The sequence below is a fragment of the Molothrus ater genome, chromosome 3, assembly GCF_012460135.2.
Source record: "Molothrus ater isolate BHLD 08-10-18 breed brown headed cowbird chromosome 3, BPBGC_Mater_1.1, whole genome shotgun sequence".
NCBI classification, from domain to species: Eukaryota; Metazoa; Chordata; class Aves; order Passeriformes; family Icteridae; genus Molothrus; species Molothrus ater.
In genome coordinates, this window is record NC_050480.2 from 37047111 (window position 1) to 37073689 (window position 26579).

Sequence of the window (26579 nt, forward strand, 5' to 3'; positions counted from 1 at the left end):
GTTGTGTGGTACTTGGGCTATCTTTAATATATTTATAAGAAAGAATGGATTATAAAAAAATAGACATTCACAGTACTTTTAAACCGTGGCTTTAGAGAGAACTATTTGGCATTAGTTTCCCTTTACAAAATCTCTGTTGACAAGTCTGTATAATGTGACATGTGGAAAACAAAATACAGCTCCAGGTTACAACCTGGACGAAAAAAATTAATCTGAGGAGGAATATTATTTCTGGTAGAAAATTATTATTATTTAGTTTAACTTAAGGATCAATTCAATAGACTTTCTCTCTACTGTTAAAGAACATGTCACAGAAGTAATGCAAACTGGAACATGTAAGCAAAGCCTTCTTTCTCTGGCATATGCTAGCATCATATACCTTTGCAATTAAATTATTATTGCCCTTCTGAGATGGAAGAAGATACATTAGCCAAGTCATTGTTGATAAAAAAAGAAATATCACTGGAATTAATCTGGTCTAAGTAGAGATAACTTGCACTTGTTTCCTTTAAGTTACAGTAGTAGTAACCTCATATAAACTTAATCACTATAAAACTAAATTAAGTCCTTTCATCCCTGATCCACAAGTTACATTTCTGTAGAATTATTGATAGGATCACACTACTATTGTACAAACAGAACAAGTGTTATTTGAAATCCATGGATGGTGCAGTATTATTTTGCACAGAAATGAAAGGGAAGCTTTTCTGTAACTAATGGACCCAAACATATAGGTGAGGGATGTAAGGTCAAAAGGGTGACCTCAATAGACTGCAACAGTATCATGAGCTCATCTGGAGAACTCTACTTATCAGTGAACACATGACCCATGTAGTGTTGTCCAAAATGGCAGAAAGTAGCCATTTTTGTAATTTATTCATCTTAGCTACATACAAATTCATATAGACACAACATACATGGTTGGAAAAAAGTATGAAAATGTGTGTGTGTATAAATGAGTACAGATGTGCTGTCCCAGAAAAAGAAAACAAACTTATTCTGGTCTGCTGATACTGGCCACCTCCTGACGGCCTCTGGTTTATTTAGGGGTTATGTTTGTACAGAACTGGAAATTTCCATCCATTTTTCTCTAAGTTAAATATCCACCACTAACCTATAAGCTGAACCCTGGTCACAGCTGAGACCTCCAGGCTGTGAGGAGATATTTTATCTTTAAGGAGTGACCTTAGTCCTCTGACTGTAGTGAACCCAATGGGTGACCTAATAGCTGCAACAGATTCTAGTGCTCAAGTGGAAAATTCTGCAAATCAGTGAAGAAAAACTCTGAACCAAAACAAAACCAGAAACAATGAAACCCCACAAGCCAACAAAACCCACTGAAATCCACAAGTAAAATGCTACTTGTAACTACATTAAAAAAACATGGTATTCAATAGATCTCATTTTCTCTTGGGATCTCACATGACTTTTATGTGCTAATTTTATTGAAAACATGGTCTGGCTTGTTTTCATAGATAAGGGACTGGTTTTTAGCAAGTAAGTGGTGGTTTTAGCTTACTGCAGTGCACACTCTTCAACATCTAAACATGACTCATTTTTTAATGAAATTCCATGCCTTGCTTCTCAAAGGTTGTGCTCACTCTTTACTGCAACCTGAATCCTCTTCTTGATTTAGTGTGTGATATGACATACAGACCCACAGGCACAATACTTCACCCTTGTGCTGAGATTTGTGAGTCTCAGAAAGCAGGACTCTTATCAGAAGACCTAATAGGGAGTCTGATTCTGCAGATAAGAATAATGTGGAGTGGGGATATGGAGAAGGGAAGAGTTGGTGTTCGATCCTTTTAATCACTTGAATGATGCTGTAAGCTCTTCAATTTATTAAATTTATCTACTTTTCATATCAATTATCTACTTTTCATAGTCATTACATGACTAGATAAACATCTTGTTTTGGCATTTTGATGGAATCATACAAAGGGAGGACCTTTAAAAAACCAAAATCCTAAAGACCTCCATAGTGTTTTCCAATGAGATTTCCAATGTCTTTTCCCTTTTAATTAAAACCCATAAATAAGGCACCACAGTGTGGCATGGATTTATATGCAGGACTCCCAATTGATTTCAGTGGGGTTTGCTTTGAAAAATCAATGGTGCAACACACCAAAAAGATAGAGATTAATTTTTTCCTACTTTAAAAAAATAAAATACATTAATTATGACAAATTGCAAATTAGGTTTTAACATTCATTTTCTTGGATTATGGCATGTACTACTTAGAAGTCAAATAAAAATACACCCAGAGAAAATGGATCCTATCTCTTACTTTGCAAAAGCAAAATGGTATGTAAAAGACAAGCAGTAGAAGAACAAGATAAAAACAAAGGTAGTAAAGGCGTCAAAACATTAGGTAGATAAAAGCATCACTAATGCATTAAGCAAGTAAAATAGGAGTTCACATAGAAAATCATACATATCAAAGAAAAATATTAAAAAAATATAAAACAAAAACCAGAGTGAACTTTGCAAAGTTAATTTGTTTATTGCTGACTATGCAGAAACCTCAAGTAATATATGCATGACAATAAACTGCCAAAATTCTACTTGGAAAGTTATCAGAAGTTCAAAGATAACCCTCTGGTGTATTTTCTGCTATAGCACAGGGGCAGAATTATTATGAACTTGGAAACAAATGCTGTACCACAAATATTGAAAACTATGGCACTTGAATTCATCTGAGGGAGGCTGATATAGTATACCAGAATGTTTAGCCTCAAAAAACAAGAGCAATAACTACAACAAATATTAAAAAAAAAAATTGTGATACAAAACGAGAACAGCTACTTCACCCTTTCCTTTTTTTGGTCTCTTTTTAATCACTAAATTATTCTAGGATGTAAAAAATAGGACATGCAGTAGATAGTCTTACAAAAAAACACTTAGTTTTTTTTTGTTGTTGTTTTCAAATCTAAACAAAAAACATTGCCCCTAAATTCAGCTGCAACTCATATTTCAATGTTTTTATGCCTGAGTTCCTTGAATACTTTAAGGGCTTCTCAATACCTGTTTCACTTAGAGACTTTCTGCTGAGCCAAACAAAAAGGTACCTTGTTAGTGCTAGGTGGGTATGTTTGGTGATAATCTAACCTAATCATTTGGCAGTAATAGAGAAGAACAACCTAACTTATTTATTCACTATTTTTGATCCAATAAATCAATGTTCAGACCTTTCAAAGGCTATGAAGATTTTTAAACTGGATAATATAATTGCTTACCTCAAATGCGATTTGGGGAAAAATTCTTTGATTTTTTTTTTTAAACACTTTTATTTCTTCAGCTTATTCAAGGAAACAAAATGCAGGATTCTCTTATCAAGAAAAGCAAAAGACAATAAGTGTTATCTATATAAAAATATTTTTTTATATCTATATAAATTTTTTTTGGTTTAAAGCCACCAAAATTCTAAATACTTCTAAAAATATTAATCTATATAAGTTATGTGAAATTTGCCTGAAGTTGTTATGGCAACTCTATTTTTAACAAAAGGAAATAACAGGAGAATCTATCTAGGCAGAACTGATGGAACACCATCCTGTTGAGGATCTTAATAAAATATAGAACCATTTATGCAAAATTTTCTTGTAATTATTATATGTTAGTGTTATCAGCATACTCTTTTGGGAAAAGATACAATGTCCCCAGAAAGTACATCTTTATGATCACCTGTTAATGTGATCTCTCTCCTTTTCCTAGTTTTTATAAGCCATAAATTGAACTTGCCAAAAGTATTGCATATGGTTGGTTGCCACATTTTAATTTCACATCAGGAGCAAAAATGAATCAACTCAACTTATCTCTAATGGTCAATGCTTTGCTGACATAAGAATCATGGATGCAGATTATAATGCTGCCTTGGAAATATCTACTTAACAGCATCAAATTGGTTTTAAAATGACAGATTTCATTCCAGTATCAATGGTGCAATGCAAATGATAGCATTATAAACTTGGTATTTCTATACAAAAAGGTTTCCACAACTTTAATGAAGATCACAGTCACTGGATACCCATGTTCCTTATTCATTCTAGCAGACAAAATGCATACATTCATACTTCAGACACTGGGTTGGGGGAATGGTTAATAGAAAGGGAAGGCCGTGTTGCATATTGCTGAGGATCTCCATTTTAGCACACATACAAAACCAGCAAAATCCTAGCTACATTTTTTCCCTTTCCTTTGTTCTCTTACATCGTCATAATGGTTTCCACAAAGTCCACTTAATCTTCAGGAGAACAAATGTCACCTGTGAGTCCCTTTGCTTTTCCTCATTAATTATGTTTTGTATAGCTTTTTGCATGATACAGCCAAGAAGCAGGTTTTTTCTGGTAGCCACATACAATTGTGATAGAAATGCTATGTTACGAGCAGCACTAATGTACAGCAATAACAGAATTTAAAAAAAAAAGAGCAGGGAAAATAAAAAAAAGCCAAATGTGGCATTTTCCTCCTGAAGTTTAAATGAATAAGCTCTGAAAAAAAGTAATGATGGAGCAAAGAAATACTGTGAGCCAACTCTGTTTTAATGTAGACAAAAAAAAAAAAAAGGAAGAATAAATCAGTCAGAGCCTGCATTCCATTGATATTTCTAAGCTGTACTGAGGGCTACTTTGCTCAAGATTGTGCCCAGCAGACAAAGACCCAAGTTAAGGGCAGAGCAAAGACAAACTGGCCAAAGGGAACTCCAGGAGGTCCTGTGCCTCACTGCTTCTGTTTTACAGACTCAGGGGCAACCCTTTATTCAAGCTATTCAAAAAGCATTAACTCAGAGTCTCACCACTCCGTTTGAAAACTGTGACATCTTCTTAGAAGTGCAAATTCACAAAAAAAATCTTCCTTTTGGTGTAAGCTGAACAGTGATTTCATTGAGTAACTGCCAATTTTTCTACTACACATTGTTAAAAGTAACAAAGAAGTATGAGGAGGAAAGGAGAAAAGAAAAGAGTTCATTGAGCTCAGCAAATTGCACAAAGCTGGGTCTAGAGAGTAGTTCATTTAGCCCTTGCAAAAACATTGGATTGCCTCCAAAGCGGAGACTCTACAGACTTTCTTCATAGCAGAGTGTCAATACATCCAGGGGGGTTTGCCTTCCCTGGGAAGAAATGGGCATTTGTCTACCCATTTTGCAGCCTATGAAGAACTACTGTTCAGGCTTGTGACTGAGCTGGCATGGGTTATATGCATAGACTGCCCGGGACCACCATAACTAGAAAGGATCCATGAAAGAGATCAACAGTGTGTGTCTATTCACCAGCACCCTCCCACCCCACCCCCAGCTTTAAGAAATGACAGGTATGTAATCTCTGTTTGCTGTTAAAGAGAACTATGAGAAAATTTCAAAGCTTGGTCCCAGAGAAATTAGAATTCACACGGAAGGCAAATCCCTTCTGTGTGCATAACGCGTACACTCACTTTTGCTATGCCAAGAAGCACTGCTTTGTTATTAGTTATGGAAATTTTAATTCTATATCATAGGAGAACAAGCTGTACACATATAAAAAAAAGCATCTATCTTCAGCTAAGATTTTTTTGAGGTTCAGAGAATATCTGTGTTGCACACCTAGAATTGGATTTATCTTCCAGATTTGTTTGGAGAAAAACAAAGTAGTTAGCATTTAATGGGAATAGTTTATCTCCAAAGAATACAAATTAAAAAAATTAAAAATTAACAAAGAAGCAAAGGGAAAAGAAAAAAAAACATCTGATCCAGAAGAACTTATTCAGCAATACAGGAACAGCGACTGTGTCCTTTCTTTGGGCTGTACAAATATACAAAAGCTTGTCAAAATCCTAGCCTGTGAAAACATGTAAATTCACTTCCTGTGCTGCTGGCATCACTAAATCTGAGTTTTACCCACACTGTGTGGCAGACAGTAAATTTTCTTTTGTTCAGAAAGAAACAGAAGCCACAGCCCATTCACTAAGAACAGTGATTTGTATGAACATTATTCAAGCATTCGGCACCATAGAGGGATTCTTTTGGTGATGTATTTTCTCTCTGACAGCATTTTGTACTACCTCTCTGAGAATGTACTGAGAATTTTTTACATGGTGATTGTCTATTTTTATGGCAAAACTACGTGTGGTTCTCCATGTGCACACACCTACTCACTTATGTACCTGCTTTTCTCTTAGACATACCAATGGGAAAATACAGTCTCTTCTCAAAGCTGTACAAACAATGAGAAATCACATAAATATAGATCTATTATTCTTACAGTTTTATGCTTGTTATAATGCATTCTATTTGGAAACTCTGGCATGTAAATTAAACTAAATTCTCAACTTGGTAATACATAGAAGATGGTTAAGGAAAGACTGTATTTACTAGGGTTCTTAGTCACATTCAAAGAAACAGCTAGTTTTATTTTAATCAAATCTAATTTATAATCTTGGCTGCAAAACAACAGAATTAACTGGCAGAATAGGAGCAATTTATGATATTTTAGGGAAGCATCATGCTCTGATTTGAAAATGAACAGAGGTTCAGGGGACTCAATTTTACATTTAATTAGGGTGACTTCCAGATTGGACTTTTAAATTTAATAATCATCTAAACAAATGACTTTTTATTTTGTGCTAAAGTTCTTAATTTCAATAATCTACTCTGAAGCCTAAAGCCTCTCACACTGATATAGCAAAAAATTGTTTAATCAAAGGTTACATATGATGATAAATTGGAATGGCATTTGTTTGTCTGCCCTTTTAATGCAAGAAAAATAAGCGACCATCTAATCAACCTGTCCAATGACTTCTTCCAGACCTCTCCTTATTTCTCAGGATATTGCAGTTAAACAAAAATTACAATTACACAAAAAGCAGAAAACAGCCAATAACAAAACTGTGAGATTTTAAGACTAAAAGAGTATGGCAAACAGCCATAAGATGTAGCCATTATCTTACTGACAGTAAAGTAATAAATTGTAGTCGTTATCCTACTGGGAGCTAAGTAATGAAGCAGGTTGGTACCTATGATGAGACAGACAGATTTGGAGAGCATTAGGTCTTTCTGTCCAACATAGAGATACATGTGACAATGTGGAAAGGGCAGCATGGAAAGGAAACCAATTTTGGGCACAATGGGAAGAAATGCACCTACCCTCATCATGCCCCTCACATGCCCACTCTCTCTCATTGGTCTTTCTTGGGGAGGTGCTTCTGTCCTGGTGTCAGAATAACTGGGTGTGTCTGAGGCCACTCCAAAGGGGTGGAAGATCCCCTAGGAAGCATCAAAGTGAGGGTGCAGAAGGATTACCCAAAGGCTGAGGGGGCAGGAAGCAGGGAGGAGTGACGTGTGCCTTTGGGATCAAAGCTCTTTTCTACACTGCAATGTACTTCATGGATGATGAAGTAATTTTCTTGCACAGATGACACTGTCATAAATCTATAGAAATACCATTGCCCTGACACCAACTGAAAAGGGGTGAAGAATCAGAATAATTAGTAAGGACAGTAAATAGTATTTAGAGCCTACAATGCCAGTGTGAGGACCATGTGCAGCGTACACAGGGCCTTCATAGCTGCATAAGATGTGGTATCTTTAACCGAAAGGAAAAACAAAGGGAAGGTGAGACTGAAGTGAAATAAAGACATCCAGAATCAAGGAAATATCTCAATAGCTCTCTCTACTATTCCCTGTCATCAAAGACATGTCTGTAGAAGAGTATCAAAGTGTACTCACCACGCTTTTTAACTCACACAGTATTTTTCATCTACAACCAATTGGTAAAAAATTCTAAGGAAAGAAAAGACAATTTACCCAAACACTGCAGTCTTAAAGGAATGAGGCAAGTTAAGGCATCTCTTTTAGTAGTAATATGAAAATCTGCTGTTGTAATACTTTGATGTGCCAGGAATTTAATTTTTTCTAAAATGCCCTGCATCTTTAAGTGACCACAGCTACAACTCATTTGCCTTAAAAGTTTCCTGAGAATTGTCTGTTTATGAACCTCTATGAATTTCTTCATTGCTGCCAAATATTAATTGAAACAATTAACTGTGAAGAACGCGTGGGTGCAAAAATATTAGTACCACATAATTCTTTCTACTTAAGAGGTCCTTACTGGATTATTGCAGAAATGCTCTGGAGTTCTAATTACCTATGGAAGTCCCACAAGGTTACTGCAGAACATGGTAATTAGACAGTTGTAATATGAGGTGTTAGCAGGGGATTGAGGATTTGTGCTAAGAAGCATGGTGTTTTCATGGCTATTTACTTTGCAGAATACCAGAATTTAATGGAATTTGGTGTAAATCTCCAATGACAAATGTAGTTAAAAGGTGGAAGAAATATCTTAACAGGGATTCAGCAGATGGTGAGGGGAGACTAGCTCTACTACACCATGATCTTTATATGAATAAAATTTACTCAAGTGTTAAGATTTTTATGGAATTTTTAAAAATCCTGATCAAATATTCACTTTCAGTTTTGTACACAAAATGTTTCATACAAACAAGAGGCCATTTGATCATTTCTCTGTCACTGGAAAAAAAAAATAGGCCACTTTCTGTGGCTGATAGCATATAATAAAATGATGTGGTTGATGTTGTGTGCAGAAGCCTTTGATTTCCTAGCTCAAAGGACATGGTACCCAGTGACACAGTGATGTTAAAGCACAAACTCAGGACAAGGTTCAAGCTTGGCACTGCAGCAAGGCACTTGAACTAGTCTGCTGTGACACCCCATTCAATAGAAGCAATTCAGTATTACTAGTTTTTAACTACATCTGCATGTATGGATAAAATAGAGGTAGAAGGCTATTAAAAAAATACAGAGGAGAGTGTTACTTAATTGTATTAATATAAAGGGTAAATTTGGAATACATGAAATTGAATTAAGCAGCAGTATGGCAAATTAAGACTGATAAGCAGGAGAGAAAAATGTGTTCCCAAGTGTTTCTGTTCTATAGGGCTCAGGCACTGTAAAGATGACTTTGTAGGTCTGCAGCCATTCACATACCCTGCTACTGAGGGAGAAAGGGAGTGAGAAAACTTGACACAAAACTGCAGCCTGTTTCCATTTTACAGCTCTGTGAAGTGGATTTACAACGGTACAGATGGAAATTACTGGAAGAAGTGGAAAGTAGTGGAGAAGTCATCTCTAAATATTTTCTTAACAGTTTATATGACAGTTATTTTAACTTATTTGCTCATGATGGCTTACATTCAATCAAAAAACCCAGTCTCCCACAATGCTATAGGAACAGTCTTCCACAAGACTGTCTGTATAAAGGTGAAATTCACCTTTCTTAGCTAAGCATACACCAAGGTTAGATCCCCTTCATTATAAGAATGATAATATTGCCATTTAATCTTCTTTATCCTCTCCTGTCAGCAAAATACGTATCACAGCTTTGTAAGTCAGGCTGAATAATAGAAAGTTTATATAATTCTGAAGAACATCTAATACTTAATTTTTTAATTTAAACCCTCCCACATTCCTATCTATGTAGAAGTATTAAAAAACCATATATTCTATAGCTATTATTTCACTTAAGTAAATAACCATAGAGATGCACAAACACCACAAGCTTCTATCACACATATAAATTCATACAAAAGCAAAAACATACAAGAACACTCTAGATAAAACTTTCCCTAGTATTTTTCAGCTGCTTTTTTAAATCTCAGCAATATTTCTTGTTACTCTGATTCTGAGTACATGACCTCTTTTGATTTGTGACAACAAAATAAAAATTGCTACTTGCATTTGTTCATGATAGTGACTCATATCTGTGGAAGTTAAATCCTGGCTCCTAAGATCCTGGCCCAATTAAAGCAAGTTTATTCTGCCATTTTTAACTCAATGGTACTCAAGGGCTTGCTACTGTCTGCAGGTTTTTGTAATGGGATTGCTGTGGAGCTGCCGAGATCTGAAAATCCATGTGCGTTTATTTTTCCACGGATTGAGAAGAGATTATTCTCCTCAACAGAATTTAACAAAAAAAAAAAAAAAAAAAAAAAAAAAAAAAAAAAAAAAAAAGAGAGAAGAGGAGAGAGAGAAATTCACGCTCAATGACTGTTTCCATTCAGAAAAGCCAAGGTCTTTCCAAACATTAAGGAGTTAAAACCAAAGAGAGAAGAAAATGATGGGTTGACATTTTTTACCAGAGGACTTATTCTGGAAAGCTGACCTTTTCATTTGATATAAAAGAATGGCCAAAGGACCAAAGGAATAAGAAGCCAGAAGGAATGATGAAACTGCATGAAAGCAGGAGCCAGTCTGAAAGCACATGTGTCCTCTAACACAAGAGAAGGATGAGATGGGTAGAAGTTTAATGCTAACAATCAACCTTCCCTGGCCCAGTTAGCAATCTGGAGAGGGTCAGAGCACAGTTTTTCTCCTCTCCAGGGACTAAATAGCTCACTTCATGAAGGTTAGAAAATACTAACATATTCATTGAAAATCACTCCTTCATCCACTCAATATATGCATGTAAAAGTTTCACAATCTTTTATAGTATCCACCTCTTAATGGGAGAGACAGCACAGTGTATCCGTGTATCTTTTTTTTTCACAGCTTTCCAATGGATGCTGGGAAGTTTTGCTTATTGACTTATTGCAGTATGTGAAGTGTAAACTGATTTTCTCATTATTCAGATGCATCCAAAGCTATCACATTCTGGGCACTGACAAGATGTAACTGGCTAGCAGTCTTACTAAGTAACACATTTACACCTTGGGGAAATATCTTTTCATGGTATATACTGGAAGTGCTAATTGACTTTTATTTCCTAATAACCGTTGAAACTAATAAGTTTGGAAAACTGGTGATTTCAAAGAACTGTAAATTAGACATTAAGACATCTTTCAGAGTGTCAAGCCTATACGTGAAAATCTTAAAAAAGTAATTTTTAAGCTCTTGTCCGCTGAAATGAATTAATGAAGTCATCAATAAGTCAATCCTAACTGTCCTAATGCAGGATGTGGAGAATCTAGTAACATCATATGTGTAATTACTACTACTTTAAGCCATCAGGAAAGAAATGCAATTGCCTTTTCCTGCATCAGCAGAATGGTAGTATGGAAAAAAATATCAGAGCTGCAGCTAAGACATTTAGGACATTTAGGACATGCCTCAGGAGATGGACCTTTTAAAAATGATCTGACAGTCTCTTCCTTCACCTTCCCATATCAGACACTCATACAGTTTTTTAACACATTGACAGAAGTACAAATTAAAATAATCACAAATCCTGAAAAAATAAGCAGATGGACAGAAGAAAGGTGCCTGGTAAGTATCAAAGAGAAAGATGAATATAAGAATTCATAATGAATTAGACAGCAGAGAATCCACCAAGACAACTGATTGTAAAATTATTCTTTTTTTTAGTGAGCGCTTGTGTGTTTGCCAGACATCACAAACAATTGAACAGGTATCACACAAATCCCTGGAAACCACTCTGTGATTTCCAGCAATTGAGAGAAATCACTGCGATGCCAAGCCTGCCTAATGCAGCCAAAACAGATTCCTTCTCAAAAGTTCACAGAAAAACAGACTATGCTGAGTTGGAAGGGACCCACAAGGATCAAGTCAAACTCCTCACCCCACACAGAACCATCCCCAAGAGTCACACCATTTGCCCAGGAGCATTGTGCAAATGCTTCTTGAACTCTGTCAGGCTGGTGCTGTGACCACTTTCCTGGGGAGCTGTTCCAGGGCCCAACCACCCTCTGGGTGAAGAACCTTTTCCTAAACTTAAACTTCCCCTGACACAACTTCAGGCCATTCCCTAGGGTGCTGTCACTGGCACCACAGAGCAGAGATCAGTGCCTGCCCCTCCTCTTCCCCTCATGAGGAAGCTGTAACTGCAGTGAGGTCTCCCCTCAGTCTCATGCTCAACTTGGCATTGACTAGGACCCCCAGGTCCCTTTCTGTGGCTCTGCTCTCCAGCATCTCATTCCCCAGCCAGTCCATACATCGAGGGTTGTCCCATCCCAGGTACAGAATCCGACGCGTTCCCTTGTTGAACTTCATCCCGTTGGTGATTGCCCAGCTCTCTGATTTGTCAAGGTCTCTCTGCAGGGCCTCCCTGCCCTTGAGGGAATCAACAGCTCCTCCCAGTTTTGCATCCTCTGTGAACTGCCTCTGTATCCCTTCCAGTCCTGTGTCCAAGTCATTTATGAAGATGTTGAAGAGCACAGGGCAGAGAATGGAGCCCTGTGGAACCCCCCTAGGGACAGATCCCCAGTCTGATGTCACCCCATGCACTGTGACCCTTTGTGCCTGGCCCATGAGCCAGTTGCTCACCCATCCCATGATGTGTTTATCCAGCTAGGTGCTGGACATTTTGTCCAGGAAGATCCTGTGAGAGACTATATCAAAAGCTTTACTGAAATCCAAAGAGAATACATCAACTGGATTCCCTTGATCAACTAGGTGGGATACCTTGCCAGAAAAGGAAATCAAGTTTGATAAGCAGGACTTCCCTGTTCTTGCCTCAGAAGTGATAAGTTGTTTTTTTTTTAAAAAGGCATTAGAAAGAGAATAATTAAATTTAGGAATGGGAATTAAAAGAGTAGAGAATAAACAAAGAGAAGGTAAGACTCCCTTACTGCACCCCACCCTACCAAAGAAAATCCAACCCAAACCCTGAAATGGAAAGATGACAGCATCTGCACCAAGAAACAGTGTAGGGAACTTAAACATCCCACAAGCCCACTGAAAATGGTGACATCAGGAAATATGATTGGGACCCATGCACTTATAGAAAGGACAGCTTGACCATATTAAACTGGGCTGCATTTCATTCACTCCATAGGTTCTGACTCATTCAAAGGACTTCAGCACTGACAAAGCTGACTGCCAACTGTTTCCTTATTCAGAGATTCTAATATGAGTGGAGGTGGTAGATGATAAAAGCAGGGAAGAAGCATAACAAGACCAAAGAACAGAGTAAAATGTAAAGCTGGCCAATGGAGTTAAAGAAAGTGGATGGAAAGCAAATTAGGCACTTCATACTGCCAAAGCAATAAAACAGTGAGAGTCTGGAAAAGAAGAGAGAAAAGAAAATTGGTGGAGTTCAATCAGGAATGGAAAGGAAATGACCCAGTAAGAATAAAATGAGGCACAGAGCACAGATAAAGAGAGTTACATGGGAGGGAATTAAAGAGTGGAAAGAGTGTCCCTGCACTGAGGACATCAGGAGGTCTCAGCTGACTTAAAGTTAACAGTAAAAACACAAAGGAGTGGGAGAGAGAAAATGAGGGGAACAATTAGATGTTAAAATTGAAGAATTGAAAGAACACCTGCCATTTAAATATTCCAGTAAACCTGAGAGGAAATACTGCAACAGAGCAAGCTGAACTGGCAAGATCTGAATGTGCACAGAAAGGATGCCAAGTAGTGAGACCAAGGGACTCCAGGATGTGTGTACATTGGCATGATGGCATGACTTGTAAGATGATCTACTCAGTGCTGGGTATAGCAGCACACACGCCATTGAGTTTTCCACTAAGTAACTCTGACTATGAAGTATATTAAAAAAGCCAAGTAAGGTAAAATTTGTCAAAGTGCACTAAAATCCTGTAGAATGATCAGATGTGAGCAAGCAGTAGAGTAACAGAATTAAATAAGATTTCAGTTTATGCTCTTAAGTCTTTAGGTCTGATATTACATCTAATGTGTAAATGCAAGTTTTAAAGTATTTTCAGAAGAAAGCAGAAGTACACTTAACTAATATTTCATTGATGGTCTATGCTGTTGACCTGAAACAAATGGGTATACAGAAACAAAATATGCCAGAATCACTTTTGACAGCATTATCTGAAATCAGTATGTCTTTCCCAATGGACAACTCTTTCAGGACTACATATCTTATCGATGCTTCCATCTACCACTAATGTTCTTTCTCCTAGCTAGACCCTTATTTAGAGGTGTTCTACTTCACAACTAAGCCAGACATCCAAATTTCTAACAGATTTTTTTGCCTATGAGACTGTGTTTAGGAGTCATAATAAGTGTTGTAAGCCTTAGGTCCATTCTGGACACTGTAGCACCATATACATCAGGATCTGTTACATATGTATGCTATTTTCCCCTAGAAGAGACATCCAAGGTAACAAAAGTCCTTTCCCAGCCACCAAGGATTTTATAAGCATTATCAGTAATGTAGTTGATTGCACTATTTGCAGAGAATATTCACCCATTTACAGAGAAGAAATAGACAGATGCCATGCTGACCGCTTCAGAGAGCAGGAAAGGACTATTAGAAATGGGGGTCCTAATAGAGCTATCGTGTCCCATTTCACTCCTAATAACTGTGATGTCTTCGTGTCCTTCAGCAGGGTTTCCAAGATGCTAACCACTCAGAGCTTAATAGGCATATAGATTCTCACTAGCCAGCAAAATTAGATGACAGAATAATTTCTACCAACTTTTTCTTGTGCTTATATTTATCTCAATCAAATTCCCACAATATCTAATGGCATTGCAGTTTTGCTTCTGTTTTTCACAGATGTTTAGTGACTCATCCAGTCATCTTTAAGTCTTGCAACCCTATGCATTGTTTGATTCATCTCCCTTTGCATATTTAATATTGTTCTCAACAAATCTCTGTATTTTAAAATGTTTTCTACAGTCTTATAAATTGCATTCCCCCCCCCCCCCCCCCCCTTAGAATTTCCTTTTACTGCCTTTATAATTTCTTATGCAGATTCAAGCTTACCATAGTAAGGACCAATAAACTTCCCCTTGAGGTAGACTGAAAAAGAAATCCTTGCTTTTTGTTAACTGCATAGCTTCTAAGTAAAGCAGACACACATGTGAAGCTATGAGCACTAGTGTCAAATATAATTTATTCCCTAAACATTGTTTAAGGGCACGGAAGAAGTGTCATTAAGAAGAGATAAGATAAAAAGAAGAAAAGTGAATGGCCAAATAGTCCAGAAGAAAAGGTGAATTAATAGGGTGTGCAAAAATTGGCAGCTATGGGGTAAAACTAAGGAGGTGGCTTGAGAAAACAGCCAAAGGGAAGAGGCAATCACAGCAAAACAACAGCTGTCTGAAAGACCCTTTCATATTCCCAGAGAGCATACATTGGCTTGAAATCTCTCCAGTCTTAACCATGAAGACCAAAAAGTGGACGGAACCAAAGCATCAGCTACACTGAAACTTTTCCCAGACTGAATCACACTGAATCACATGGTTGTGACCCTCTGAAGAGTATGGAAGAAGGTGACACTGCCAATTCCATGTCTTCTTCCTGCAGCCAATAGTCTCTTTTTGACTTCTGCAGCTGTTTCTACTGGTTGGAATCCACTTCCATCATTCCTTTATGTTTGCATATTTATCTTATTACTTATTCTCACCTTTATTTCTCTTCCTGTAACTACATGAGTTTTATACTACATTGTATCACAGTATGGTAAAAACCCAAGGTTTTGGGTTTGAGGTTTTTTTGATTTTTTTTTGTTTGTTTTTTTTTTATAAAATGTGTAGTGAGTTAAAATAAAACAACAGGGAAAAAAAAGAACAGAATATTTGAGGAGGGGAAAGAATGTAAGAATAAGACATAAAAAACTTTTGAAAAATAGAGGCAGAAACTCTTACCACAACTGACCTTCAAAGTAGGCATGCTTAACATTATGCTGTAGAATGTTTATAGTTCCTTAATAGTCAGTGGTTCAGCTCTTCTAACATAACATAAAGAATCATATCCAAATTACTTCACTGGAAGTTGTGAAGAAACACTTTAAAGGAAAATATTACTTCATTAAATGAAATAGTAAAAACAGTACGACAATTTCTGAGATTTCTTGACTTCTAACCCAAAAGCTATACTTTTCTATGTATAATTATGTGTAGGTGTGTGTACATATATGTATTCTGTTTGAATATACATGCATACTAGTCCCTCACATACACAAATATTTATGTTTGTATAAAATGCATAACATGAATTTGTAATGGATAAAATAAACAGTGGCAAAACCATGAGGGAGATATGCAAGCCATCTTGAGTAATATTAAGCCATAAAATGGCATCATTCATCCTGTACTCTATATATATTTTACAAATATATTCCTATAAAAATGTTAAAAAGAGTTTTACAAATTTTATTAGCATTATTTTTCATATCCATCTGCCTGTAGAAACAGGCTCCTTTAGTACTAAGATTCCAACTGTAGAGGGCCCTGAGGGAGAGGAGTAGTATAATATTTTTTTAAAACCTTTCAAATTATGCAAAGAAGATTTCCAACATATAAAAAGTGTCATAAGCTTAAAGTCTGCTGTGAGCTAAAAGCATGTGGCAATGGAAATCAAGGATTCTTCCCTTAGAGCATAAAGTTTCCATTTTCATTCCTTAGATTTGCAAGATATCTCTAATCAGCACCAGCGCTGAACTGTGCCCAGACCTGCCCTTCAACAAATCCAACTTTTAAAAGTGCTTGTGCACGTTCTAAGACAAAATGAGAAAAACTAAAAAAAAAAAAAAAGTTTCCCTTCTAAGCTGTACTAAAAAATAGCACAACTTGATATTCTTTAGAGGTCTGGGGTGTAAATTCACTCCACTTTAGTCCCTCTGGGACAAGAACAGGGGAGTTGATTAAAGTGGCTACAGATGAACACAACTTGTAAATGATCACACAACTGCATAACACCTTACACAATGTGACACAAAAATACACTAAGTGAGTTTTCCAGGAGCCAGGCTGGTGGAGCAGGCACACAAGGGAAACTGCACACAGTGGTATTTAGAAGCCCTACAGGAAGCTTATAGCACAAGTTGAACTTAAACTTGCCCTCCCACATATAGGCTATCAATACCTCTTATAAATAACACAAACAAAAGCCAGAGTTTTATTTTGTACACATGGAAACGGAAACAAGTGTTTTGGCAATACATTTTGCAACTCTGGCTTTGAAAAAATGAGTTAAGACTGTTAGAGAAGGGCAGTTTCTGAGTGATGATTGTCTCGACCTGGAAAATCTCATTTCTCCATGGGCAAGGAAAAAACCATTCTAAGCCTAATAGCCAAAGTTACTTTTCTCTAGCCACTTCGAAGAAATAGTGGACTTCCAAAATAAGGGGAAAGTCTCATATGACAGAATTTAAGAATATACAACATGTGCTTAAGAGAATTGTCTTTGAATAATATGTGTTTAAACATGAACAACTATGGTAATAATTCATTCTTAAAAAGCAATCAGTTTGATTGTAATAATACTTTACTTTCAGCTGTGATAATTTTATTTCATATAGATATTCAATATCTGTAGGGTGGCTAGATTTGAACTACCATGTAAAGCCATTCACTATCAGATTGAAAAATTCAGAAAAGTTCACTGATTTATATTGAAAAAAAAGGTCAGAAAAATATTTAGTCAATATAGTCAAATTTTCCTGATAAAGCTAAATAATATATGTCCCTTAATGAAAAATATAAAAAATTAATGCAAAGCTAAATAAAGATGCACTTGTGCATTTGAATGGCACTATCCTCCCAATATAAAGTTTTTATCACAATGAAGTTAAGATGGCATTAAGTGAAAACAAAATACAGATATTTGCACATGTATCAAACTTGATAAACAAGGATCAGAAATGTATAGATGTATATCTAGAGTAATTGTAGTTACTTTTATAAGTACTTGAAGCAAGTTAAGTCAGGACTACTCTTTGCAGGTACAAATCATTGCATTAAATTTTGCTTAGATTTGCCAAATTTCTGGGTGTAAGTCTATGTCTACATGCTGCCAGACCAGCAGTTTGTAAGTGGGAGGCTGAAGCAAGCCAAGATTTCAGTGTTATCTCTTCCAAATTTTTCTGGTGGATTAGCAACCATTTTCTGGCTGCAAACAATACCATACTGTATGTGTCATATTGTTAGTACTATGCCATAATTTCAGATGGAAAAGTGCCTCTCAAAATAGAGCAGAGAGTGAATTAAAAAAGAACGTCATCATACCAGAACTGTGAGAAACTAGAAAAGACAGAGGACTATATTTTCAGGTTCCTTGGATATATCACAGCATATGGTCTGAAGAACATTTTATATTTAAAACCTCTCCAAAATGCTGAATTGTCATTCATAAGAAGACTCTTCTGTGCATTTGAACTCTGAGGACTAGAATTTAATCTCATTTTGTCTTTATTGTTGGCATAAATCCACATTTTCCAGTAGTAGCTAAGGTAAGAAATTTATCTAAGAAGTATCCTTTGTTTTCTGATCTCTGTTGAAATGGCTAGGAAGCTTCCTACATAGAACCCCCAACATTTTGAACTTGGGGGAATTGTGTTATTGGGAAGAATTCATTGTACAGAATTTCCATGTTTCAATTAAAACTAAATAGTTTTCCTCATCTAGGATACTTTTCAATTTCAAGATTCAAATGACTACCTTTTTAAGTCTGGGGAAGAAGGATTTTAAACCATGAGTATTTTAGTTTATTAGTTTTATTTCAAACACCAAAATCTACCCCAAGCTCACACAAGTTTTACTGGGAGCCATTCATCATAACCCTGCTATTTTAAAAATATGCAACTCAGGTAATTGTAGGATAATGAGTTATACTTTAGAACACTGTTCTAAAAGGACTATACAGATTTCTACTACAAACAAGCTCTCTCAACTGCAACTTAATGTTACTTTAAAATATTTAACCTATGAGATAATATGAATTACATGGTACTTTAATTACCATGCAAAGCAGTAATAATCTTTGAGAAAAATCTTGGTCGCACACCAGTCGTGATTTCTGGAATACCAAAACTGAAATATAAATCTCTTTCTATTCCATGTAATATCACTCCAATTATCCTACTTTCCTCTCAGTCTGTACAAACTGATTATCAACTGATTTTGGCTGCTTTGTGACAGCTACAGAAAGTGGCCTTAACACACCCATAGGCAGCCACATAAGGGATCATGCTAAAGTTAGGAAACTTTCTCAGTGCAACAGGAGCAAAGGCTACCGTGAGTTTCATTGCCATAGTCTGTCTGTTGAATGACATCACTTACACAACTCCTTTGGCACCTAGAGAACAAACCCAGCACAGAGGTATCCCATTCTAAAAGAATACTTTTCCCTCACCAACTTTTAGTTTAGGTCCAGGCTCCAGTAAGGCTAAAACAAATGCTCGAGTTAAAGCATCTTACATTTGCTCTAAGGTTGGACCTTGCTATCTGCACTAAATCCCAACGTTGCACTGCTTCAGTCTGTAATCAAAGAGTGAAACATCAACCCACTGTGTTATACATTTTTTAGTTCTACAAATGCTGTAAATGCCTACGATTTTGTAAACAAAATTAGAATAATACATGAACTGGAGTTGTTTTCTTGAAAGAGTTTTAAATGTCAAATCTATTATAGAGTGCTGCTTAACTGGACTTCGTATAAAAGCAGCGTAACAAAAGAAGGAAAACACTTTCATGAGCTCCATCCAGTATATAAAATTCACTATTATGCTTTCTGCACATTTGGATAGTCATACAATGCATGAGGGGTTGAAATTACTTTTGAATACAATGTGTTTTGAAATAAAGTGTTTTTCAGGTGAGGATGTATTTCCATATATGCTATAGAAATACAAGGAAAATTGGGTGACTAAGAAATAATAAACCAGTTCACTGAATCAGTCCATCTTGATGACACTGATGCTATCCAGCAATGAGGTTGATATATGAAAATTTCTTTATCCAGAAAAGTATTCAGGTTCATGCATAAACATAAGCATTTCAATATGAACCAAGCAGATTAAGCATGGGCTAATTATGCATGTTCCTGTGCAGCAGAGCAATATTCCTTTCATTGGTGATGGACCTAATATAATAAACAGAAACGCCAGAATTTTGTGAAAGGAGAGAAACAAAGGAGTGAGCTGCAGGTTACCTGCAATAAGAGAAATTAGTAAAAGATGTGTGAGTTGGAAGTTACCCTGGAATGAAACAAAACGGGTACAGAATGGGTTAAAAAACTCTCTGTTAGAATTCTTGCTCTTATTTATTGTGGAAGACATCAAACTAAGGAGAAGAGCTTTGGCCCTTTAGAGGAAGTGTTCAATTATAGGCAAAATGTGACTGCTCTGTCCTGGGCTTTTGATGATTCTGTGATGGGAAAAGGGTTTAATGTAACATCCCCATAAATCCTGATGAAGTCAGGAGAAGACACAGAGGCCATGAGCAAAACAATAAACTAAGTTTTTTTAATTGAACAATATTTTTCATTTGTCTTGATAAAAAAAAAATTCTAAATGGTGATAGGACTTTGCATATTTAGCAAGACACCGTATTTCCTTTGTAAGAAAATGCAATGTCAAGAAATTGATTCTTCCTATAATTCCTCTTGGCTATATTTTTTACTATGAAAATTCTACTTATCATTAAGTAAGGTAATTATATGATTTGTAAATACTTCTGCCTTGATGTATTCTCTGCCAAAAATGATTTCTAAAATTTTAGAAAAATAAAAACTAATTTTTCAAGTGGACTTCCATAGCACTTAAAAATGCACAGTAAATACACAGTCACGCCATGTAAATTCAGAACATTGTTAATGATAGTCTATGGAAACTAGTCTATAAATTCTTGATTAAGGAAAAACACAGAGTAAAAGGCACAAATTGAGAGTGGGAAGAATGTATTCTAGTAGAATAATAACTCCCTGTAGACTGGAATGCACACTGAACAAAATTACTTATTTTAATTCTGACATATATTAGACATTCAGTTCTCTTGCTAGTAACTAGTTATGGCCAAAGTATGCAATTCATTATTCATACCATCATAAGAGAAAACCATCACGTCCACTGCAAGGATGCTATGGAATTTCAGATCTGAAATGTGCCCTAGCTTTTAATAACTGCTGACTAGATTTAGCTTGATTCATTAGTGGCCTCAAAACTCCCTATTCAGACAGTATGCCACATAGAAATATGGCTGCTTGCACTTTACTGCTCATCTTTCTATTGAGAATACTAAGAAGATGGCTGTTTTAAAGCAGAATAAAGTTTGAAGCCTTTGTAGAAATATCCGAACACTGGATACAAAAGTTAAAATAACCCCACCCTACTGCATTAATAACATTTTTGCATTGTCTTGTTTTGGTATTTTGAGATGGTGGGGTGTCGATTTTTTTAAAATACATTCTCAAGCATATCAGATCTGCACAAAAAATCAAAAAAATCAAACTCCATACCCCAGAGGCTAGAATTACTTCCTTCTCAAATAAATAATTAGGCAGTTTTACAAAATGCACATTATTTTCCCAAGTGAATGGAAGGGCTCCAAGCGATTAAATACATAATTAGGTTGTTTTTCTAAAATGCTTATTATTTACCTGAGAGTCTCATTGCAGACTCCTGGTAAATACTGTCTCCCTGATAGCAGTTATTACCCAAAACGCCTCCATAATTTCCAGCCTTCCTCCAGCAGTGATATCAACAGCGGATGTTACTCGAGGACATGGATCATGAAAAGCAAAATCTGGCTTCACCAGGCAGCCCATTTAACTGACAAGCTGAGCTTCTTTCGTACCTGGCATTGTATTCTTTCAGTTTCCAAACACAGTAGAAGACAAACAAAAGCACTTTTTAGTAGTTTAGTTCATGTTTTAGCTGGCCAGAATTTCTGCTGAAGGCTGTGCCTATGTGGGCTTATGTGCTAGCAAGGCTACAGAGAAAAAAAAGAGGAAAAAAAAGCCCCAAGTTCATACTAGCTGTTTTCTACCTGGCAAGGATAACGAAGGGAGCGTGGTCTTAATAACCAAGCCTTTGAGGCTCACCCTCCAGTTGACACAAGGTTCTCTTTCCCAAGCAGCTGTCTTGGGCCAGGTTATCAGAGCACACCAGCCTTCGCTTCCAACTACTCCCATTGCCTCCCTCCAGGGGACACACAAGCCACAGTGCCAGGCATTCAACACGTGAATGTGAATATTCCTGCTAGCCAGGTGGGAAAGAAAAAAGGTCAGGGAAGAAGACCTAGCTGGTTCTCCTATGCAGCTGAGGGACAATACCAAACTCCCTTTTTCTAGTGATCACAGACAAAAAACTGACCCTCAGAAGTGACCCTTTTTCATTACTCCACCTCCAGAGTCAGTTTTCCTTATGCTTTCATCTGCCCAGAGGCCTCACTGCTTTGTGGTCCTTACAGAAGAGATCAAGAGTGACTGGAATCTCAATCAGAACAAAAGAGGGCAGGAGATGGAAGGCACGACAAGGTGATGGAGAGAAAAGAAAGACGAAATGAGAATGAAGAGTAAGAGAAAAATGTGGAAAAGAATCCGAGGGAGTGCTAGCAATATTTAGGGATCAGCATATAAGGCAACAGAGATAGCCAGACAACAAAAGGAATGGCAGTGAAGGACAGAATAGAAAATATATTTTACTTCCCAGAAACCAAGAAATAAATAAATCATGAAAAGAAATAATGTAGAATCAAGAGAGGCATATTCTTAGGGAAAAATAAAGAAAGAGAACAAATAGAGGAAGAAATCAGAACAACTAAGCAGGAGAATTTTAAGGGGCAGACCTTTGTCACTGTACTGCCCAGTTGCGTCATTTGTCTGGTTTTTGACAACTTCAGCTAAGCTATTTACCTTTCACATATAGCTATACACATATGTTTTATACAGATATATATGAATTCACAGTCACAACCAAATATCTTAAATGGGGGTGAGAATTTCTTCAGATTTCCAGTTTGGTATTAATACAGTAAAACTCTGTCATGGATATTTTGGTTATTTCTGTAAAAGCCTAACAGTAAAAGCATTCCTGAAGCACTGGTATCTCCTGCAGTGTTAGCCACAAAGCTGAAGGTGGAGTAGCTGAGGTGTGCACCAAGTGGCAAGAGCTGCACACTTTGCCAGGTCATTGCTTTTATAGCAGTACCTCATTTTTTATGAGGTTTAAAAAGAGACATCTAGAGCAAAGGGTAACAGAGAAGAGAAGAAAACAGGTACTGACTGACAGGCAGGTAGTGTGCTCACAGTCACCCACTAGGATGCTGATAGATGGTCTCAGTTTCAAATATGACTGTTTCCTAACATTCTGATCTCTGTGACAAACAAATAAATTATAGGATGCATCTTCAGTCTAGGCCTGCTCAAGGCACTTAAGGCTTAACATTCCACACGTTATGTAATATGAATGTGGATGTATTACAGCTTATTATTAACTGTTTAAGTTTATCCTTGAGCATTTGCACTGAACAAGGTACACAAAGTTATTAACAGGAAAAGTGTGAATATTCAAACTTAAAATTTTGGAGAAGGACATGACTAACAAAGGTCTGTCAAGTTTCACTTCCACAGGTGTCTCAGAAATGGGAAAGTCTTGTAAGAATTTCATTCACCCTTATTTAAACAATGTATAAGTAAAATATACATTTCATTGTCATTCTCAGCTGTTATCTCATGTCCCTTTATTCCTGCCTCACCTATGAATCAGACTGAATGGTGTACTAGGAAAGTAATTTCTTAGAAGGTGTCCCTGATTCTGTCCAGCTGTGCTCAACAGAATCACCATACTCTGCAAACTCCAGTGTTAGTTTCCTTACAGATATTTATATGTTTATGTTTTTAAAAATGCAGCAAATATAGGGATATTAAATTGTCCTGGCGAATCCTATTGTCCTAATAGTTTCACTGAAATAATGAGACTACATTGGTTTTAAAATGGGAAAATGAAACATAAAAATTTCTAACTATCCCAAATTTATCAGGCATCAAAGAAAAAAGCTAACTGCAAGCATCCTAATAATTCATTTGTAAGAGCATATCAAAACTTACCATTTGATTAGGCAAAAATATTTTCTGTCTTAAAGAATCTAGAATTATTTCCAAATAAGACTACTCTGTTATCATATGGTGGCAAATTTCTATAAGCAACAGATAATTATAGTTAATAATTTCCATGCTCATAAGAAGGGACGGAAACAAGGCTACCAAATGACACTAGGTGACATGATGGCTTTTTTAATGTGAAAAAGGATTCCCTATGGGCCAGAATGAGAATATTTTTATTGCATGCAGACCTATCATTCATCAACAATTCCATTCACCATTATATTGGACTGTATTTGACTCAGATATACAATCAAAACCTCTTTCCACAATTACACACCTTTTCTCCTTTCCCATATTTATTTGTTGTCTTGAAATACATTTCTGGGGAGATAGAATTTATTGAGAAGCAGTTTGAACAATGTTACTTTTTATAACCCTCACTTGCATCTGCATTGTGCAATCATTTCACACATCTGCTATATGAAGAACAAATCTGATTTAAGAGTTTTAATAAGACCTTGCATCAATAAATGATAACAGATTGGTGATTAGTAGTATTATTTATATGCAATATTTTTGTATCTCTTATAATGCTGATGTCTGCTTCACAGGGATTAATTATTTTCATAATTTTGTCTAAGTAGTAATATAGAAAATGTCAAAAAGAAAATTAGATTTTCACTTCCCGGACACAGAAATTTAATTAAAGCCAACTCCTTGTTGAAGGGGAATGTCCTTAGCTGGTTCTGTGATATGGCAGCAGCTCTACATGCTGCCATGTGGGAGACCAAGGCTCAGAAAGTGACTCAGGGAATATTAATCACTAGGCTTTGGAGACTAAACACATGCTGCATGTGCCACAGTTGGTCCCAGCAGGTTATTTATGGAGTATATAGGTTAGCAGACAGCAATGATTTCTTATAAAGGCTGCTGCTTGCACAGCCCACCTCAGGGATGGCATTATACTGAAACTCTCTGCTTGCATAAAAACTGATCCATTAGGAAATCTCTAATTATCCAAACATGAAAGGTCAGCTTCCCCTCAGCTGCATGAGTATAAGATAAAGACCTCAAACAAATTCTGGCTGTAAAAATCAACATCTTCTTCAGTCTCTTGGACATTTTTAGGACAAACATGTTTCCAGTCTGTGCAAGAACAGTCCACTGTAAACTGATGAACTACTGTCATGGAAAGATAAATTCTCAGCTTTATGAGATAAACTGGATGCATTATTTACTCATTTTACCTACCCTCACCCTTTAGATCTTTCTTGTTTCATGCCTTTAATTGTCATCAACACTTTTCCTTTATTCCCAGCCTCTTTGGTCTCTCGATTCTTTCCCTTCATGACTCTTCTTTCCACTATTCCCTCTATTATTATTCCTTCTATTCATCTCAATTGTTCCCATTTTTCACCCAGACTTCATCATGAACACTAACTGCCTATGGACTAGAATGGGAGAACCGAGCAAGGCCATTCAGGACTTGAACACCACCCAAGGACAACTCAGCGTAGTCCTGCTTGAAAATGCATTTGCAGCCATGAATGAACACAAGAGTTCCTTTTGAAGAAGCTGACTCTTCTTTCTTAAAAAATATATTTTCCTGGAGAAAATAGGCATTAAGGAGGTACAGTCAAAAATCATTGTACTTGCTATAACAGCACCTACATAAGATGAATTAGAAAATAGCTTGAGTTAAAAACCCATCCAAGAAGTTCAGTGTAAAGTTGATGACTAATAAAACTGTATGACTTGATTTTACTGTTCATGTATGTGATGATTTTTCTCAATCAGATGGCAACTTAAAAGTGACTTATCAACCAAATACCCACATCAATTAATCATTGTAAGGTAAACAAGTATGGGCTGAAGTGCTTCCAGTCAGAACAAATATCTTTCATTTCCAAAGACAAAGTCACAGCTTTCACTGACTCCAGCTGAGACAGAAATTCACCTCTGTTTCAGCTGGACATAGAAATGGTGAAAGACAGATAGACCCCTCTGCATACACTTCTGCCACTGCTCCAGTATGTTGGTTTTATGTTGACACAGGCCAGCTCATTTCACAGGACAAGAAGTGTGCTTTGAAAGTTCATTTTTTGTTCCTTTTAAAGTCAATTAATTTCCATGCAAGATTTTTTCATTATCTCTTGTCCTTCATTATTGCTAACCAGATTAAGCCTATGTGCACTGTCATCTCTATGCAATTTACAAATGAAATATATTGCAATAGAAGGACTAGTGAGAGATAAGGGAGAAGAACACCTATGGGTAAGACATCTCATGCAGGATTTAATTATGGCCACTCAGATTTCTCTAAGTATCCCTTTGTATGATTTCACTGTAGTTGTTCCAGAAAAGAATCCAATGCCTGCTTCAAATATACCATGGGATCAAGCTCTGCTTGTTTTGTAGATTTGAATGCTTTTTAGATAAGAAGTTGGCAATCTGTAGCCACAGAAACAGCACAAAGACTTAAGGGAACAAACCTCAGATGTCACTGCTTGAACTTCAGTCAACAGTGAAAATGGAAATGAAAGAGCTGCTATGACTTCTAACTATGTCCTTTGAGCTAGTCTCATGAGCTTGTGCTAGTAAAGGAACACAAAAAGCACTTGATACACCATTAGTTCATGTTTATTTTATGACCACAGTGAGAGGAGAATGCAGAAGACCATAAAAAAATTTTCAGGAAGCTACTTCAAGAAACTTCTGCAAATTCAATTAATCCTTGAGAATAAAAATCTGGTTTATCCATAGGTTTTTCGTTCCCTTCTCTGTCAAAGTCTGCTTCTGTATGCTCAGATATTTCATACCAACAAGAAA

General features: G+C 36.5%; 1 protein-coding gene and 1 long non-coding RNA gene across 2 annotated transcripts in view; one reads left to right on the plus strand and one right to left on the minus strand.

Annotated features, from left to right (window-relative positions):
* Positions 1–26579, minus strand: part of PRKN (parkin RBR E3 ubiquitin protein ligase) — a 673569-nt gene that overhangs the window by 233784 nt on the left and 413206 nt on the right. The window lies entirely within an intron of this gene.
* On the plus strand, positions 5173–25509 carry LOC118685015 (uncharacterized). Its single transcript, XR_004979918.1, has 2 exons — positions 5173–5313; positions 25172–25509. It is a non-coding gene; the product is annotated as an uncharacterized LOC118685015 (long non-coding RNA).